This window comes from Vombatus ursinus, unplaced genomic scaffold (assembly GCF_900497805.2).
Source record: "Vombatus ursinus unplaced genomic scaffold, bare-nosed wombat genome assembly UNPS02014826.1, whole genome shotgun sequence".
In the NCBI taxonomy this organism is placed as follows: domain Eukaryota; kingdom Metazoa; phylum Chordata; class Mammalia; order Diprotodontia; family Vombatidae; genus Vombatus; species Vombatus ursinus.
Genome location: NW_020954604.1, coordinates 5,980,992 through 5,999,364, shown reverse-complemented (window position 1 = coordinate 5,999,364; position 18,373 = coordinate 5,980,992). Strand labels below are relative to the sequence as shown.

At 39.9% G+C, this 18,373-nt stretch overlaps 1 protein-coding gene across 5 annotated transcripts in view; it reads right to left on the bottom strand.

Moving 5' to 3' along the window:
- The window catches only part of ADGRF5 (adhesion G protein-coupled receptor F5), a 142,737-nt gene that overhangs the window by 81,164 nt on the left and 43,200 nt on the right, over positions 1–18,373 (bottom strand). For 2 of the 5 annotated variants that reach the window (XM_027838279.1, XM_027838283.1), the window contains exon 1: positions 13,683–14,088. The exons of 2 other annotated variants lie outside the window; for them this stretch is intronic. The gene's annotated coding sequence lies outside the window, so the exon portion shown is untranslated. Of the gene's footprint in view, positions 1–13,682; positions 14,089–18,373 lie in introns of those variants that run through there. One more of the 5 variants, XM_027838282.1, reaches the window with a different exon arrangement.

Here is an 18,373-nt window from a genome sequence, read left to right as displayed (position 1 = left end):
CTATCTAACTCTTCATGATCCCATTTGGGGTTTTCTTGGCAAAGATACTGGAGTGGTTTGCCATTTCCTTTTCCAGCTCATTTTACAGATGAGGAAACTGAGGCAAACAGAGTGAAGTAACTTGCCCAGGGTCACACAGCCAGTAAGTGTCTGAGGTCAGATTTGAACTGAGGAAGATGAATCTTTATGACTCCAGGCCTGGCACTCTAACCGCTGTGCCAGCTAGGTGCCCTTTTAATTGTGACATTCTGCAATCCCAGATCCACAATCAGCAATTTTGGTGCCCAAGGCAAGTAGCACAAAATGGTTTCCAGATAATAAGTGTGCCTTCAAATCAATTTTAGGAAGAGACCCTAACACTGGCATCATTGGGGGAGACCCCAGAGCACCATATTGTGAGGAGAAAGACACACAACATTGGGACCCATTGTAAGGAAAGAACATCCTTTTAGGGGTAAGGGATACTACAAAGCTACTTCTCAGGAGGCCTCTGCCCAAGTAAATGGCAACCAGAGTGAGGGAGGAGGGTCAGAAATACAATATCTGCTATCTTCTTATTTTAACTAATTATTCAAACTAGCTACTTTCTACAGTGCTAAGTGAAAATTTTTTTAAAAATAAATATAATACACTGAAAATCACTCACTCTTTAAAATCATTATTTTAGATTTTTGTGCCTTCCAGTCCTGGTTACTGCTTTGTCTGATTCTGATGATAAAAGGCTATCAAGGTATATCTGTTGAATGAACTGGGGTCAGTTATGGGGAAATCATTGTGGTCCCACTACTCTCTTATTCAGATCAACAGGACACAAAGATCTTTTCAGAGACAATTATCTTCTGAAATTTTCAGCCCTTTGCCATTTTATAAACAGGAAAATGGTGACCCTGAGCTACAGCAGACTCAAAGCACCAGCGACTGCTCAGACAGAGGAGAGAAATAAGATTTTGCATCCTTGATTCAAGAACTTGTCTGTCTGTAACTTTGAGTAACTTCCTTATCTTCCCTGATTTCATTTTCCTGTCTGGGAATTAAGAAGGAAAGGAGAGGAAGGTGGAAAATATATTGACATCATAAGTAAGGAATGAGTGGGAATACTCACAGTCTCTCCACATTTTGATGATAAATATTGTTCCTTGAATCATTCAATAATGACACCCATATTTACCCTGTCACTCAAGGCACAGAAAGTGCTATATTTACTTAGGGATAGGCCTTGCAAAGTCACTCTCAAGCACAGAGATGGATGGTGTGTCATCATTATGGTATGGTGGAAAAAGTCTAGGCTTCCAAATCATAGGACTAGATTCAAATATACTTCCATTGATTACTGTGTGATCTTAGCCAAACCCCTTAACCTCCATGGTCCTCAGTTTCTGCATTTGTCAAATGAGGAAGTTGGATTTGATGGTCTCCCAGATCCTTTACAGCTTTGAATCTATGAATCTAGGATCCCTGGGAAACAAAGGGAAATGAAGAAAAGAAGCGTTCATATAGTACCTTCTATGTGTCAGACACCCTACTAATCACTTTATAAATATTATCTCATTTGAACCTCACAATAACCCTTTGAGATAGATGCTATTATTACCCTTATTTTACAGATAAAGAAACTGAAGCTAAGAAAGGTTAAGCAACTGCCCAGAGCCACATAGATAGTAAATATTTCAGAAGGGTCATCCTGACTTTGTCCACTGTATCACCCCAGCGTGTGCTTTGTAAATACAGAAATGGCTATTTATCAGGCATAGATATAAAACAAAGGACCAATCATTTCCCCAAAATAATAGAAGTCCTGCATCAATACATGGCTCATTCTTCAAAGTAATTTACATGAGAGACAGTATTTTTTCAGTCATGTTGTAGAAAACATAAGATACAATGGAAAGAATTCTGAATCATGGAGAATAATTAGGTTCAAATCATTTCTGCCACTTACTTCCTATGTTCCTTATTGAAGAAATCCCTTTCTTTTCTTGGGACACAGGTCCCTCATCCATAAAAAGAGGAGGTTAGAGAGGATCACTCTTGAGTTTCTCTCTAATACTTAATCTATGAGCCATCTATCAGTAAGAAAAATATGTCTGAAGTATTAGTTGACTCCTTGACATTCTACCAGTCTTCCTTTGGGGCATGATGGTTTTTTAGCTTTCAAAAATCTCCCTTTTAAAATGCAATTATCCCCAGGTGGGATCAGTCAGTCAGTAGGAACCTACTATGGCACTGTGCACTCAAGGCCTCAGACAACTTCTACTCCTAGTTATCAGTTAACGTGTTGGAAGAGATTAATGTCAACTGAGAATAAGAGTTCGTTCTGGAGTAGATGACTTGAAGATCAGGGGACTGAGGACGGGCATGAGGTGAAGAGAAGATGCTAGGAAGGAGACAAGTGGGATAGAATTCTCACATTCTGCACAAGGCCTTTTCTGACTCTGACACTTACTAGCTGTGTGACCCTGAACAAGTCACCTAAACTCTCTAAGGTTTAGATGATATTGAGAACTTCATTCTAATTAATTTAAATATTGGAGACGGAGAGAAGGCATGCATACACACATGCTCTTGAGAGTTTTAGTTGGGAAATAGGAGGTGGGGTATGGGATGATCACTGTAAACTTATTGTGAGTTTTTTTTTTCCCATGGAGCTCCTCTGGCCCACTGAGGAAAGTGAAAAGATTCCAGGACTAGGTGCCAGAGTGGGCAGCTAGGTGGCACAGTGGATAGAATGCTGGACCTGAAGACCTGAAGACCTGAAGTTCAAATATGGCCTCAGACACTTAGTAGTTGTGTGACCCTGGGCAAGTCACTTCACCCTGTTTGCCTCAGTTCTTTATCTGTAAAATGATCTGGAGATGAAAATGGTAAACCAACCCAGCATTTTTGCCAAGAAAACCCCCAAATGGGGTCATGAAGAGGCAGATGTGACTGAAATGACACAACAACAACAAAAAGGAGTCAAAGGCTGGCTGTTCTACTTAGTAACTATGAAACTATGGGCAGGATCTCTCTCCTCTTTGAGTTTCAGTTACTTTATCTGTAAAATGGACATAGTAGTAGTACCTATCCCACCGTGTTGTTATAACCTACTGTAAACCTTAAAATACTTATAAATATTTGATATTGCTTGTGGTTGTTGTTGATGTCTTGAATATGGAAATGCCAACTCCTCCTTTGTTGTTCAGTTGTTTCAGTTGTGTCTGACTCTTTGTGACCCCATTTTGGGATTTTCTTGGCAAAGATACTAGAGTGGTTTGCCATTTCCTTTTCCAGCTCATTTTACAGATGAGGAAACTGAGGCAAACAGAGTTATGTGATTTGCCTAGGATCGCTCAGCTAGTAAGTGTTTGAAGCTAGATTTGAGCTCAGGTTCTTCCAGATTCCAGGCCCTACATTCTATCCACTGCACCACCTAGTTGCCTAAAGCCCCCTTTCCATTCCCCTAACTGGGTAATTAATGAGTTGCCTAGAGCACTGACAGAGTAAGCAACTTCCCTGGCAATACAATCAGCATGTGTCACAGTCGGTACCCAGGTCTTCCTGCACCAAGGCTAACTTTTTATCCACTACATCACAGGATTCTTAGCCTGATGGGGTATGGATAGATTTCAGAGGTTTTTATCAACTTGATTGGGGAAAAAAGTCATATTTAATTTTACTACCCTCCAACAAAAATTCAATATTTCCTTCAACTATGAATTTGAAAAAAAGATTCTGAGAAAAGGTCCATAGGCTTGACCATGGCTCTTGCTCTAAGTATGTCATCTTCCTTTCTCTCTGAGCTGAACCTTAGATTCCTCCCCCTGGTCCTCAAGGTCTAATCCCCAAGCTCTTGCCTTCTCCTGCCTTCATATCACTTCCCAGTGGTCTTTTGACCATGTGTGTCCCTTTTCAACACCCCCTGATCTATAGTCCTCTTCCTTTAGAATGTAATCTGCTTTAGTGAAGGGAAAGTCTTGCTTGCTTGAATTTTCATCCCCAGCACTTAGCATAGAACCTGGCACATAGTGAATACATCATCATCATCATCATCATTATCATCATCACCATCATTATCATCATCACAATAATATTATTTAGCACTTTAAAGTTTTAAAAGCACTTCACAAGTATTACTTCATTTGATCCTCACAACAACCTTGGGAGGTAGGTGCTATTAATATCTTCATTTTATAGATGAAAGGAAGTAGAGAAGTTGAGTGATTTGTCCAGAGACACATAGTTAGCATATGTCTGAGGCTGGATTTGAACACAAGTCTTCCTGACTCCAGGTCCTGCACTCTGTCTCCTATACCACCTAACTTAAATGTTGTATCTATCCATCTGTCTGTTTGTCTTCTTTTCTTTCTTTCTATCTATCTATCTATCTATCTATCTATCTATCTATCTATCTATATCTATCGCTACCTCTCATAATTTCTCTTTAAACAGGGAAGAGTGAAAAGAAGCACTTTTCTGCTCCCTCTTCTTTTGCTGAACACTGTTGTCCCCACTGACTTTAGACTTTGGACTCCCTCCCCCCTTTTTGGTTCCAGTGGGCCTTGGAAATTAGAGTCAGGTCAAATACTGGCTCTGAGAACTAGCAATGCCATGGGTGACGGTGACAGCATCACTGTGTATTGACCTACATGGACTCCAAAGCCCAGGAATGCTGCAGCAGAGGTAAAGTCAAGTTTAATCAACAAGCATTTATTAGACACCTATTATATACCAGGTGCTTTGCTAAGCACTTAGAACTTAGATTATTTCCTGTAATATTCTTGGGGCTTATAGCTTTGTTCTTTCTGTCTTTTCATCTACCACATTGCATTTTGCAGAATCTTGAATGTAGTAGGTGCTCAAAATATAGAAGGGAAGGAAAGCAGGAAGGCAGGAAGGCAGGAAGGCAGTAAGGCAGGAAGGCAGAAAGGAAGGAAGGAAGGAAGAAAAGAAGGAAGGAAGGAAGGAAGGGAGGGAGGAAGGAAGGAAGGAAGGGAGGGAGGGAGGGAAGGAGGATAGATCAGAGAATCTAGGTGATTTGTCTAGATGGCTCAGAGTTTGTGTTTAAGCTAGAATTCAAATTTGGCTTCTTGACTCCAAGTTTAACAGATCACTTCCAGTGCTAAAATGTGTATAGAAAGGATAGGACTATCACTGTGATTTCATTGATATAGGACATTCCTCAAGGAGAAAGCTCCCTACAGCAATGCAGGTCGGTACTTTCTCTGTGATTTGTAATTTTATAAAGTTACCTAGAATACTGAGAGGTCAGGTGACTTATCCAGAGTCACACAACCCGTATGTGTCAGAGATGAGATTTGAATCCAGGTCTTCCTAACCCTGAGACCAGCCAGCTCTCTCTCCATTGTGTCATGCTGCAAATTGTGTATTTTGGGCACTAAATGCTGCAGGAATTTAGAGAAGGGGAACCAATATGTGTGGGCTGGGGTAAGCAGGAAAGGCTGCATGAAGGAGGGGGCACTGGACATTGAAATACAGGCAGCATTGGGATGGGCACAAGACACTTTAGGCAGTTTTCTCTCATTATAAGAGGCCATCGCAGCAAAGCCAATTTTAACAATGGAGAAAGGACTTGAAATCCCACTTTTCCCACCAATCCCCTACCTGTTGTATGACCTCCAACATTCTCTGTCAGGGAGCAGCCCATGTTTCAGCCATTCTATATAATGGTACTAGGGAAGGGAATTGTTCTCTGTGGTACCCCTAGGGACCAGACTGGAAGGAAAACTTCCTTCATATCCTGAAACCTTTCCTGAGTGCCACCAAAGAAGTCAGAACTATTTTTACCTTGTCTTGGGAAGGAAAGAAAAAATGAAATGACATATGAGGCAGTCCCTGGTTTCTTTCTTTAGAATGAAAAATGGGGAGGGTGGGTTGGTTTAGGTTTTTTTTTTTTTTAGTTACTCCAACTAGTTCATGGGTTCATTGATTTAGAACTAGAAGGAAGCTTAGAGGCTATCATGACTAACATCTCCACCCGCAAATTCTCCCCCACCCCATTTTATAGATGAAGAAACTGAGGCATAGAGAGTTTAAGTGACTTAATACTAGTAAGTGCCTCAGTTGAGAATTGAACCCAGGTCTTTCTGACTCAACGTCCAGTGCCCTATCTACTTTGCCATGATGACTTTCCAGTTTTTATTGAGCATTTATTATATGGGTTTATTTTTAGAGAAATGAAAAAGGTCTGTGTAAGAACATGAATAAATCATAGGATGTGAGAGCTGGAAAGGACCTTGGAGAACATAGGGCCACAGAATCATAGATTTAGATCTGGAAGGGAAAACATGGGTTATCTAGTACAATCCCTCATTTTACATATGGAGAAACTGATGCTTAGAGTGGGGAAATGATTGTTACAAGGTCACACAGAAAGAAAGTTGCAAAGTCAGAATCTGAATCCAGGTTCTGTGACTATGAATTCAGTGTTCTCCCCACTCAACTTCTCTCTCCTCTGTCTCTGGTACTGATAATTAGTTAATTTGATAATTAATTTGTTCTAATAATGAACCATTTCTAGGTCTGCTGCTATCTTTCCAGTCAATGTAGTTATCCTTTAAAGGGGTCTTTAGTCTCTTTCCCCTAAAAAATGACTCTAGTGATGTCAACTTTAAACACCATGACAGGCTTGCAGAAGGAGGAGGTTTTTTATTTTGATTTGTTTTTTGTTTTTGTTTTTTCAGTCAGGAGGCTATTCAGTGGCATGTGTCAAAGTACACCATCTGGATCTACATATATAGAATGACCCTCTTGCCTAAGCTATTTTTGGATGGAGGACTAGACTTGGGGAAACCAAGAACACAATAGTTAAGAAAGAGTGCTGTGAGTGCCAAAGCACAGGACACTTTCTAGTACCATAGCAGAGCTTCAGGGAACCACTAGCCACCCATGGGCCTATATATGAACTATGTTAAATTTGAGTTTTCCTCTCCCTTTTCCTTTTCCTCTCCTCTTCTCCCTTTCCCTTCTCTCCTCTCCTCTCCCTTTCCCTCCTCTCCTCTCTTCTCTTCTTCCCTCCCCTTCTCTCGCTGTCTCTCCTGTACTTCCCCTCTCCTTTCACTTCACTCCTATCTCTTTCTCCACTTCCCCTGCCCCTCCTCTCTTCTCCTCTCCTCTCTTTTCTTCTTCTCTTCTCTCCTCCCCTCATCTTCTCTGTCCTCTTTTCCACTCTCCTTCCCTCTCTTTGCCCTCTTCTGTCCTCTCCTCTCCTCCCGAAGTGTTTGTTATGTTTTCTTTTCTATTTTCCTCTCCTCTCTCTCTCTCTCCCCCCCGCCTCTTTTTGTCTCTGCCTCTCTGTCTCTGTCTATTCCTTTACCCCACTTATCTTTCACTGCGTCTAGCAAAGAATTCAAGTACTTTTCTGAAAAGAGGCACAGAGGCACAAAATAATTAGAGGCTCCACAGACAGAGTCAATGGCTTCAGAGAGTTAATTTCCTTCTCCGTGAAATGGGATAATAATGGCTGTCTTTGCTATCTCACAAGATTGTCCTGAATAAGCAAAAGCACTTTGTAGATAACCCCAGAGCTAGAGTGAGATATACTATATCTATTGCTATTATTATCAGGGAACAGGTGAGAAAGGAGGTCTTTTGCCTTTTTTTTTTTTTTGTATCTCTTGCACTAAGCACAGTGCCCCGAAAATAACAGGCATTTAGTAAATGCTTATTGACCGATTAACTGCCAGACTGACTGGATGGCAATACCATGCAGTTCTCCATTTGGAAAGTGAACTTGACCCATATTCTATACAGAGAGTAGCTTGAAATTCCTTTCAATAAGAATAATGTCCTTGTAATTGGGAAATACTTAATGAAATTTTAAAAAATTTTTAAATAAGAACAATGTCTCTATTTTCCTCTCATCCTGGTAAGACAGAATGTTACTGAGGAAGAGAGGTCATCATTTACAGCATCAAATCCTGGATCTCAGATGTGCAGCCTGAAAACCTCAAATTTTCCCCTGCATTGGTGGAAGACATAGGGAGAAGACTTAGCTTCACTGCTCTCAGTTAAATAATCTGTCACTTGCACATGTAGCATAACAAGCTTCATGTTTATTTGAAACAAACAAGAAACACAATGCGAGTTTTACAAATTTTCCTTACACCCCTCCTATTTAATTTTCGTTTTTCTTGAAACAGTGTTCAACCTCAGTATTGTGTCAGGGTATCCCAGTCTTATCTGATTACAGCAGAACATTTGTTTGTACACAATGGGCTCACATTTTCCAAAGCAGATCCAACATGTGTGTTAGTTTGATAACATTCTATCCTCCTTTCTCCCACTGTAATTCACTAGGGACTTTTAACCTTTGAGCAAGAGATTTCCGTCTTCATGGAAACAGAAAGTTCCTAAATCTACTCTTATCAATCAATCTTTTTGCTTGAAGATAGCCTTCAGTGGGTTTTCCCTTAATCTTGCCAAAAATGAGGCATACAAATGCATTTCAACTTATTTTTCAAAGACATATATGATGGCTTAGTAGGGGATGTCAGAGAAATCGTTATCAACAACACGCCTTGCTGTCTTCAGTACTCTACTGAAACTGAACTCGAAAGGATATAAATAGTGATTGGCAAATCCAGTGATCTCTTCTCAGACCTAATTTTTAACCCTCTCCTAAACGTGCAAGGTGAATGGAACTTTGCTCCAGAAATCCTATATAGGGAGTAGGGGAGAATTATTCCTCTAGGGGATTTTATTCCTTTGCCAGTGACTGCTAACTTTTTGTGGCTTTCAAACTGGTCTGCATTGCTGCACAGCATAACCATCTATCTTCTAGGATATGACTTGGGTCCTATAAACATAACACACTCTCCTGGGGCCCACCTTCCTCTCTAATCACTATAGCAGCAAGGGGCACAGCCTTGGAAAGATGGGTCACCTTCTCCCAATTTTATCTATGGCTGTGCCAGCAAGCCCTGTTAGATGCTGTCACTCATTTCCACTCTCAAATGAATTTGCCCCAAAAGTCAGGATTCCTAGTTAATGCTCTCCTTTTTCCTTCTTAAAGTATTTTCTCCCTCTACAATAGCTTGGTTTTCCTCCATTCTTCTAGGATTATCCTTCTATCTCTTTCCATGGCTTAATCTTGGCCCCATATTGTGGTCATCCTGTGTTACTATCCTAATACTCTTTCCCTTGAAAAATTCTTCTACCGCCGTGGTTTCATCCATAACTGCAAGGAGAATTATCCCCACATTTACATCTTCATCCATGATCTCTCTTCCAAGTTATAGGCTTGTATATCCAAGGACATTTCCCTGCGGATGTTCCTCCATTAACCACAGACTCAACGTGTCTAAAACTCAAGTCATCATCTTTCCTCTTTAACTGGTTTCTTCAGACTTCCAAAGTCCTGTCAAAAGCATCATCCTTTCCCCAGTCACCTAACTTCTGAATGTCAAGAACTCCTTTTATTTCTCCCTTTCCCTTGTTCCCCATATCTAATTAGTTATTGAGTTATGTTGTTCCTCTTATATAATATCCTTCTTCCTTTTCATTCCAACTGCTACCACCCTAGTTCTGGCCTTACTCACTCTTCGTAACATAAGATACAATAGCTTCCTAATTGAGCCTTCTGTCTCCAGTCTCTTTTCTCCTCAAATCCTTCCTGCATATTGCTCAACAGCTTAAACTTCCTAAAATATCGTTTTAAAAAACTTTTCTCAAAAACCATCAATGACTCCCCAGTACCTATTGCATAAAGTCTAGATTAGCATTTAAGGCATGCCATAATCTGGCCCCAACTTCCTTTTCCAAGTCCATCTCCCATTTCTCCCTTGCATACATCTCCAGCCAAATTTATCTACAATCTGTCCCCAAGTTCTAAGACGAGGTGTAGAAGAAAGCCTACACTTGGAGTCAAAAGACCTTGGCTTAAGTTCCTGCTTTCACACTTACTAGCTGTTCAACCTTGGGCAAATTTTTAACCTCTCTGGGCCTCAGTTTCTTCATTTGGAAAATGAAAGGATTAGACCAGATGATGATGGATAAGTGCTCTTTTAGTTCTGAAGATCTATGATTCTATACTTTCTGCACTCCTCTGTATGGAGTTTTGCAAATAGTAGGCACTCAGGAAGCGCTTATTAAGTGAATGAACAAATCCAAATTTCCAATATTCTTTGCAAGGGCAGGTCTGTGCATTAAGATATCAGGTGTTGCATAGACATACTACCAGGATAATTTACAATGAAAATGCTTCCATCAACATCCAGGATTAGAAGGATTCATAAATTATAGGGTCATCAATTTAGAGCTAGAAGGTATCTCAGAGATCATCTAATTCAGCCCCTTTATTTTACAGATAAGAAAATCAAGGCCCTGAAATATGATGACTTGCCCAAGGTCACAAAGGCAGTTGTTAGCAGAGCTGAGATTCAAGCTCAGGTCCTCTCACTTCAGATTAAATTTTTCCCTGCTTTACTCCATTACCTTCTCATAGATTACAGCTCCCCTTTTCCCAGGAAATGGGAAGTAAAGATGTTAAAGATAACCTTGGGTTTAATTTGTTATACGAGAATCATTTGGCACTCTTTGATCATATCCTGTTTACAAAGAACATTTAATCTGATTTGGTAAAATCTGCAAGTAACAGATCCAAAGCTCCAAGGATGAAGTCAGTGCAGGACATAGGGCTCTCTCTCCTTTTAAAAAGCTACCAACAGTGTTAGTCCTGGGTGGGGCTGAGAAGACTTCTTCCTGCTTAGGCTGTCAAAGTTTGAAACTGATGTTTTGGTGGCCCTTGGTAAAATTATGGAGCAGGTGATCCAGGGTGTTCCACAGCCCACTGGGTAGTATTGAGTGTGTAAAAGCATATAAAAAAGGGATTATGGTTTAACTCAAGTGAGTTCCCTTACAGGGAGGTCCCTCTGTCCAGTAGTTCTTTTAATCCCATCTATATTATGGACTGGTTTGTTTCTGTTCCAGCCAGAAACTCTGAGGGTCTTCCCCTCCCAGATTAATTCTTTTGTGAAGGCAAACTAGGCTTCTTTTGCTTCAGTTCTTACCTAGCCTTTAACCACTGAATGGGTGTTGCCTTAGACAAACTGAGACCTGGGAAAAACCTTAGTTTAAAAAGGCCAAGGTCTCCCACTGCTTCTGGGGCCATCACCAGTCCTCTTAACCTATGTTTTGCCACTGGACTCTGATGACTCTGGAGGAGCTATGCTTCACTTAAATCCAATTTACTTGCAAGTCAATACATCACTCTCCTGATGTCAATGGTCCTTTTCAAGAATGAAGGACTAATAACAACAAACAATGTTATAGACTAGTAGAAAAGGAGTTGAGGCAAAATGTGACTGACTTGTAAAATTTTTAATATTTTATTTTTCCCCAATTACACATAAAAATAACTTACAACATTCATTTTTAAAAATTTTGAGTTTCAGATTCCCTGCCCTTCTTCTCTTCCCTCCTCATTGACAATGCAATCAATTTGGTAATTATACATGAGCAGTCATGCAAAACATATTTCAATACTAGTGACTGATTTTTTTTTTTATCTTTCCTAGAACTTTGAAGTAGGTTTTGAATCTGGCCTATTGCAATCCTTCCTACCCCTAAATCAAATCAGAAGATATTCAGTTATCTAAATGTCTCCCATCCACTTGCTTTACTGGGCTCTTGAGTTTTCTTCTCAAAATAGCAAACAAAAAGTTAACAATGGAAAGTGATCACTATAATAAATGAATCCCCTCTGGATATGGAGTCTTGTCTCTCTCACTTATTCGTTTTATGACTACAGACAAGTCATCTCACATCTCTTGGCCTGTTTCTTTATCTATAAAATAGGGATGATAATATTTGTATTATCTACCTCACAAGACTTACGTAAGAAAATGCCTTGTAAACTTTAAAGCTCTCTATAAATATGAGCTATTATTCATAATAATGAAGTGATGATCAATGTGAGCTATCATTATCAGTGATGATGATGGTATTTCTCAGTGCAAGATTAAGACTCACAGCCTTCAAAGAAAATTGGGTAAGTAGAAAGCTAAAGTCACTGGCATATCTATTGTTGAATGTATATTATTGGATACAAGTATGTATAACATTGCACGTGCCTGCCTTAATGGATAAAGAACAAAAGTCAAGAAAACTCAGGTTCAAATCTCGTATCTGACATAATGGAACAATGAAATTATAAGCATCCATTGTGTGCACAATCCCATGACAGGTTTTGTGGAGAATACAAAAACAGTTTATATACATACATACATATATACATGCACATATGTATATATTAATTATATATACAAACTATTTTCAGATATAGACATACATACATTCATATATTTACACACATAAATGAATGAGCCAGGATCTAGTGTTAGAAAAGACACGGTTTTGTAATATACTCTTCTCATTTTACAGATGAGAATGAAATAGAGGGATATTAAGTAACTAACCCAAGAGGCAGAGACAGGATTTGAACTCATATCCTCTGACTCAAGTTTAGCATTCCTTCAAAGGACTTAATCAAGTCTTAATAAAGAACAAGAAAAAGAGGGCAAAAAGATCAACAAAGAAGTCAGACTATTCCACCAGAGACAACGGTCACAAGTTTCCAAAAATTCCTAGCCCCCTTTTCACTGCAATCTCCACACGCCTTCTCTATTTAGTCAAAGGTGAATAGTTCCAGCCTGCATTTGATATTTTGGACAAGCCACTTTTCTTGGATGGAACTTTCATCACAAGTCTCATCCCTTGCCTCAGGACTGACTTACAGAACTGACCTTGGGTCCTTCTGTTTCTGCAAATACTTCATCTTCCTCTAGACCCCAGCCAGTAGCCTGGCTGTCATGCCACTGACCTGCTGAGAAACCCTCAACATCAGGGTGATATAATAGAAATAGCCCTGGTTCCAGAATCAGACAACCTGGGTTTCAAATCCTATCCCTACTACTTACAATCTGAGCAATCTTGGTCAAGTCATTAATTTCCCTAGACCTCAGTTACCTCATCTGTAAAATGAGAGAGTTGGACTAGATTGGCCCTTAAAGTTCATCCTAGCTCAAGGTCTATAATACTATGATCAAAATCCCTTCATTTCCTATTCACTAGACTAAGTCAGTCTAAAGAAAATCCCGAAAGAATAAATCACCACAAGTACAGTCTCACAGACAGGAAATGCAATACACTCCAGACCTATGATTTCATTGGTATACGGATTTCCCAGTGTTGAAACTGCAGACAGATCAAACTTGCCTGTAACTAATAGTCCTAGGGAGTTGCTTAACTTTCCTACCAAATAATTTTCCTATTGATCTCATAGCCATTATGGGTCTGAGGTAAGATTTGAACTCAACTCCAGGCACATCACTTTATCCATTGTACTGTGCTGCCTGTCATACAGTGTATTAGCCTCAAATAGTTTTCATTCCTCCCATAGATATCATAACAAAATTAATTAAGACAAATAGGCAAATCAAAGGGGAAATATTTCTAAAATGAGTGACTTTTTCTGCTCAGCTTTCTGCTGAGCCTTCTCCTTGTTAATAAGCGATGTGATCATGGGGGAATCATTTCCCTCTCTCCGCCTCAGTTTCCTTCTCCATAAAATGAAAGTGTTTGATGAAACGATCTCTAACAACCCTTCTAACTCTACATTCTATGATCCACCAATACTGTGATTCATCTTAGGTTCTCTTGAGAAGAAAAAGACAAATTCACTTTACCTGTCCAACACTGTCACCGGGACAAACGAGTTTCTTAATCTTCACTGGTGTTGGTCAAAGTCCTCTTTTTGACTAAGATGTCATTTGCTTTGCTTCCTCCTCAGAGGAAATCACTGATAATAGGAATATCTCGTAGGGCTCATGACTATACCTTTCAGCAGTAAAAAGCTCCTCCGGCAAAAGACCAGTTCTCAACTGGGTGTTCCCCCTGGCTGTGCAGCCAGCCCTCCAGCTTTCACAGTGCCATGGAAGAAAGCTCAGAAGCTGTCTGGAAAACAAGAAGCCATTTCCTGGCCCCCTTCTCCGGATGGCGTATGCAATTTCCCTCACGCCTATGGGAAGTCCTTCAGTTTCTTCTTATCTGAATCCCTCTTCCACTGAGTGGTTCAACTTGTTCTACTGATGCCCCTTTCTTTACTTTTCCTCTCTCAAAATAAAATGTCAGCAGAATGTAACCTAGGTCAACCCCCCAAAAGAGGGCTGGGCTATGGCAGAGAAATTCAGTGGGGGATACTTTAAGTCAAGTGATGCCTCCTAATTTTGAATCGGATTTCCAGGAGGTAGAAAGAGGAAAAAACAATGAGAAAGCAAAGCTGGCTGGCTTCCCTATGCTCACACATAAACTTGCTCACTCTGCAGGGTCACACAGAAGGAATGAATAGCAAGATCTGTGAGGAAACATTCAGGAATCATTTAGTCCTGTCTAGGTAGAGTGGTCCTTAAACTGGACCACAGGAGGAGGGTCTTTTCTTTGAGATCTCCAGGGAAGAGACTGGAAACCATTCTGAATTTGAAAGACCGTTTAATTGTTCATCATTGATATTTAAAGATGAAGAAGTGTCATGGTAAAGAATTGGTAAGCTTCCATCAATTTGTATGCTTTTTGTTGTTTTTAAGGACATTGAGTCTAAATTGTCAAACCACCCTCATTTTATAGATGAGGACTCCAAGGCCCAGAGTTTTGAGGTTCCTTGTGCAAAGTCATAGCCAGATTGCTTTCTGGGGCATTAGACAGCTTGTAGAATAAGAGATGATTCCAGAAGTGAGACTTCTACTAACACAAGAGTATATATTTGGAGAGTCAGAAAAATGCCATCTTTCAGTCACAGAGGTCTAGAATTTCTAGGCAAAGAAGTCTTAGAGGTTGTCTGGCCTAACATCCTTATTTTACAGAGGAGGAAGCTGAGGCCAGAAGAGAGGAAGTGACTTGCCTAAGGTGATACCCATTAAGGCTGTTAGAGCCAGGAAAAGAACCAGGAGTGTGCTGATATATGTTTAACAATTGACTCCCTAGGGTGGAAAAATGTACACTAAACACATTTTAAAGTTCAATCTGTGTCATTAACGTTTTCTCCATCACTTTCTTAAGTCTAGATGGGGTAGGCAGGGGGCAGGGGGCAGGGGGCAAGGGGTGAGGTGGGGGGGAGACAGACTGCTAGGAAAGCTCCCATTCTTTACCAGCTGTGTTACCCTGGCCATGGCTTAACCTTTCTGTATTTCAGTTTCTCCATCTGTAAAATAGGGATATTAATATTTATATTTGCCTACCTTATAGGATTATTGTGAGGAAGATGTTTTTTATTATTCTTAAACATTAAACAAGCCAATTATTATTAAGCTTAAATAGATTTAAACTACACTAAGACTTTTGGGACACCCTCTATAATCAAGAATTATTATTATGTGAATACTTGGAAAATAATTGTGAATTGTGGAGTTTAGGGAAATTCCTCCACCAAGTCCATAACTTAGAGTAGAGGAGTCCTAGGGAGGAGTTAAGTGACCTGCCCCGGGTCACACAGAAATTGAATTTGAACTGAGGTCTTCTTGACTTCAAATCATCATTCTATTCACTACATGACAGGTTCCACGACTTCTGATCATTACATATAGAAAATAAGTTGTTATATAGGGAAATAATGCTCTTTTTTTGCAACAACTTATTGCAAACATTAACCAGTGTCATCAACCACTATTAAAATACATTTTAAACACATTGAGAACACACTGAGAGGAGTTATTGAGTTGCTTTTACTTTTTTGCTATTCTTTGTTTCTCCAGGGCTAAGCACAGTGCCTGGCACATTATGATGCTTGATAAATTCTTGTTGACAGCCAAAAGAGAGTTCTCCATTGGAGCCGATAAAATCACACGTAACAATTAGGTTTAGCCAATCAAATGCCTCTCTTATTTATCCTGAACTGTTATCAATCACTGCTTAATCTAAATTAGAATTTACCTTCAGCAGATGAGATGAGGATCAATAAGACAGTCAAGTAGAACTAGTTTAATTCCTCCTGAACTGTTATAATTCCAGGTGAAAGTCCTTCAAGGGTATATTTAAAGTCTTTCGCCTTTTACAAACTTTAACCAGGTGTCAATGCTACCGCAAAAGGCTTTAATCAACTACCCTATGGAGTGTCCTGACTTCTGGGCTTTGCCAGTCATCTGACAATGCTTTGGACTCTTCTCCACCTTTGCCTGCTACACTGGGCTCTAGGCATACCCTCCTTCCATGCTATTTTGGGGGGAAGGGAAGAGAGAGGAGCACCTTAGCTCTGTAACTCTCCTCTCTCACTCACTCTCAGGTTCATACTTGGAGAACCTAACCTACTTGGAATTTTCAAAGAGATAGAAAAAATGGTATTAGCAGTTTCCTTCTCTTTTTCCATTAATCACACTGGTCCACAAGAGACTGCTAGGAATGGGGGTGGGGGGTGTTAAATGTTGGTGTTATTTTAGTCTGCTGATACAAAGGACAGTTGGCAGTTAGGTGGTGCAGTGGATAGAGAGTTGGACCTCAAGTCAGGAAGACCTGCATTAACTCAGGCCTCAGATACTTATTAGCTGTGTGACTCTGGACAAGTCACGTAACACAGTTTGCCTCAGTTTCCTCAGCTGTAAAATGAGCTGGAGAAGGAAATGGCAAACCACTCCACTGCTTTGCCAAGCAAACCCCAAATGGAGACACAACTGAAAAAAGACTAAATAATAATAACAACAAATAAGTCTTCTCCAGGCAAAGCATCCTTAGTCCCTTCAAGTTATTCTTAGGTGATATGATCTCAAACCCCTTCAATTAACTCTAATTCCTCTGGAAACTCTCTAGTTTGTGAATGTTCTAAGATGTGTCTACCAGAACCTAACACAATATTTCAAATGTGCTGTGACAAAGAAGAGTAAGATATGTATCAATACCTGTGTTGACATATTGTTAGATAGTTATAGATATGTATATGTACACATACATAAATACATATACAATGCACACACAAATACACATACACACATACACACATTTCACTTTCTTCATTCTGTGTCAATGTAGCCAAAGTTCATGGTAACTTTTGAGGCTACTATATCCCACTTTAGAATCCCATTGAGTTTTCTAATCAATAGGAACAAATGAAGGGGGCAGTAAGTTGTTGTTTGCAAATAGATCTTTATGATCCCATAATCATAAGTTTTTAAACTGAAAGTTCGGAAGACTTAGACATCATTTAGTTCAAATCCCACATTTTACAGATGAGTCCAAGAGGACAAAGGACTTGTCCAAGAACATAGTGGTAGTAGGTGGCATTGTTGTTTGTCTTTTGTTCTTGAAGATGACCTTGACATCAAGAAAGTGATGTCATGACTTGCAAGTAAATTGGATTACAGTGAGGGAGGGCTGTGCAAAGTCATCAGCCTCACTGTCCTTCAGAGTCATTGGAGTCCAGTGGCAAGATATAGATCAGGACGATTGGAAATTGCCTTAGATGCAGCGGGAGACCTTGGCCTTTTTAAGCTAAGGTCTGTCCCAGGGCTCAGTTTGTCTTGGGCAACACCCATTCAGTAGTTTAAGGCTAGGTAAGAATCGAGGCAAAAGATGGCCTGAGTTTGTGTTCACAAAAGAATCAATCTGGGAGTGAGCAGAACCAGGAGAACATTGTAGACAGTAACAGTCACATTGCATGATGACTAACTTGGATAGACTTATCTCTTCTTAGCAATGCAAGGATCTAAGACAACTCCAAAAGACTCAAGATGGAAAATGCTATCCACATCCAGAAAAAGAATTATGGAGTCTGAATGCAGATTGAAGCATATTATTTGCTCTCTCTCTCTCTCTCTTTCTCTTTGTTTGTTCTTTCTTGTGGTTTCTCCCATTGGTTCTAATTCTTCTTTACAACATGACTAATGTGAAAATAAGCTTCATATGAATGTATATGTTGAGCCTATATCAATTTACATGACGTCTTGGGGTGTGAGGAGGGAGAGGTGAGGAGAAAATTTGGAACTCAAAATCTTGTGGAAGTGAATATTATTGAAAACTAAAAATAAAGAAATAAATTTATTTTTTAAAAAAGATCAATTTGAGAGGGGAAGACCCTCAGAGTTTCTGGCCAGAATAGAAACAATTTCTGTTTACACTCACTGAGCCATCAGACCCCAAACAATGACCAAGTGATGCTTGGGCTGGGACCTGTTGTTGACCAATCAATGAGAGCCAGGGTGATTTGGGTTTAAGGCATGGTCCTTAAAAAAGAAATCTGGCCTGTAAAGTCCAAAATATCTTGTGAAGTTTCAGGGATCAAAATTTATACTCCTTTGAGCAGAGCATCCAGGTAAGGATGTGATTCCCTATGTGGACAGAGGGAGAGCAGGAAGGAAGGAAGGAAGGAAGGAAGGAAGGAAGGAAGGAAGGAAGG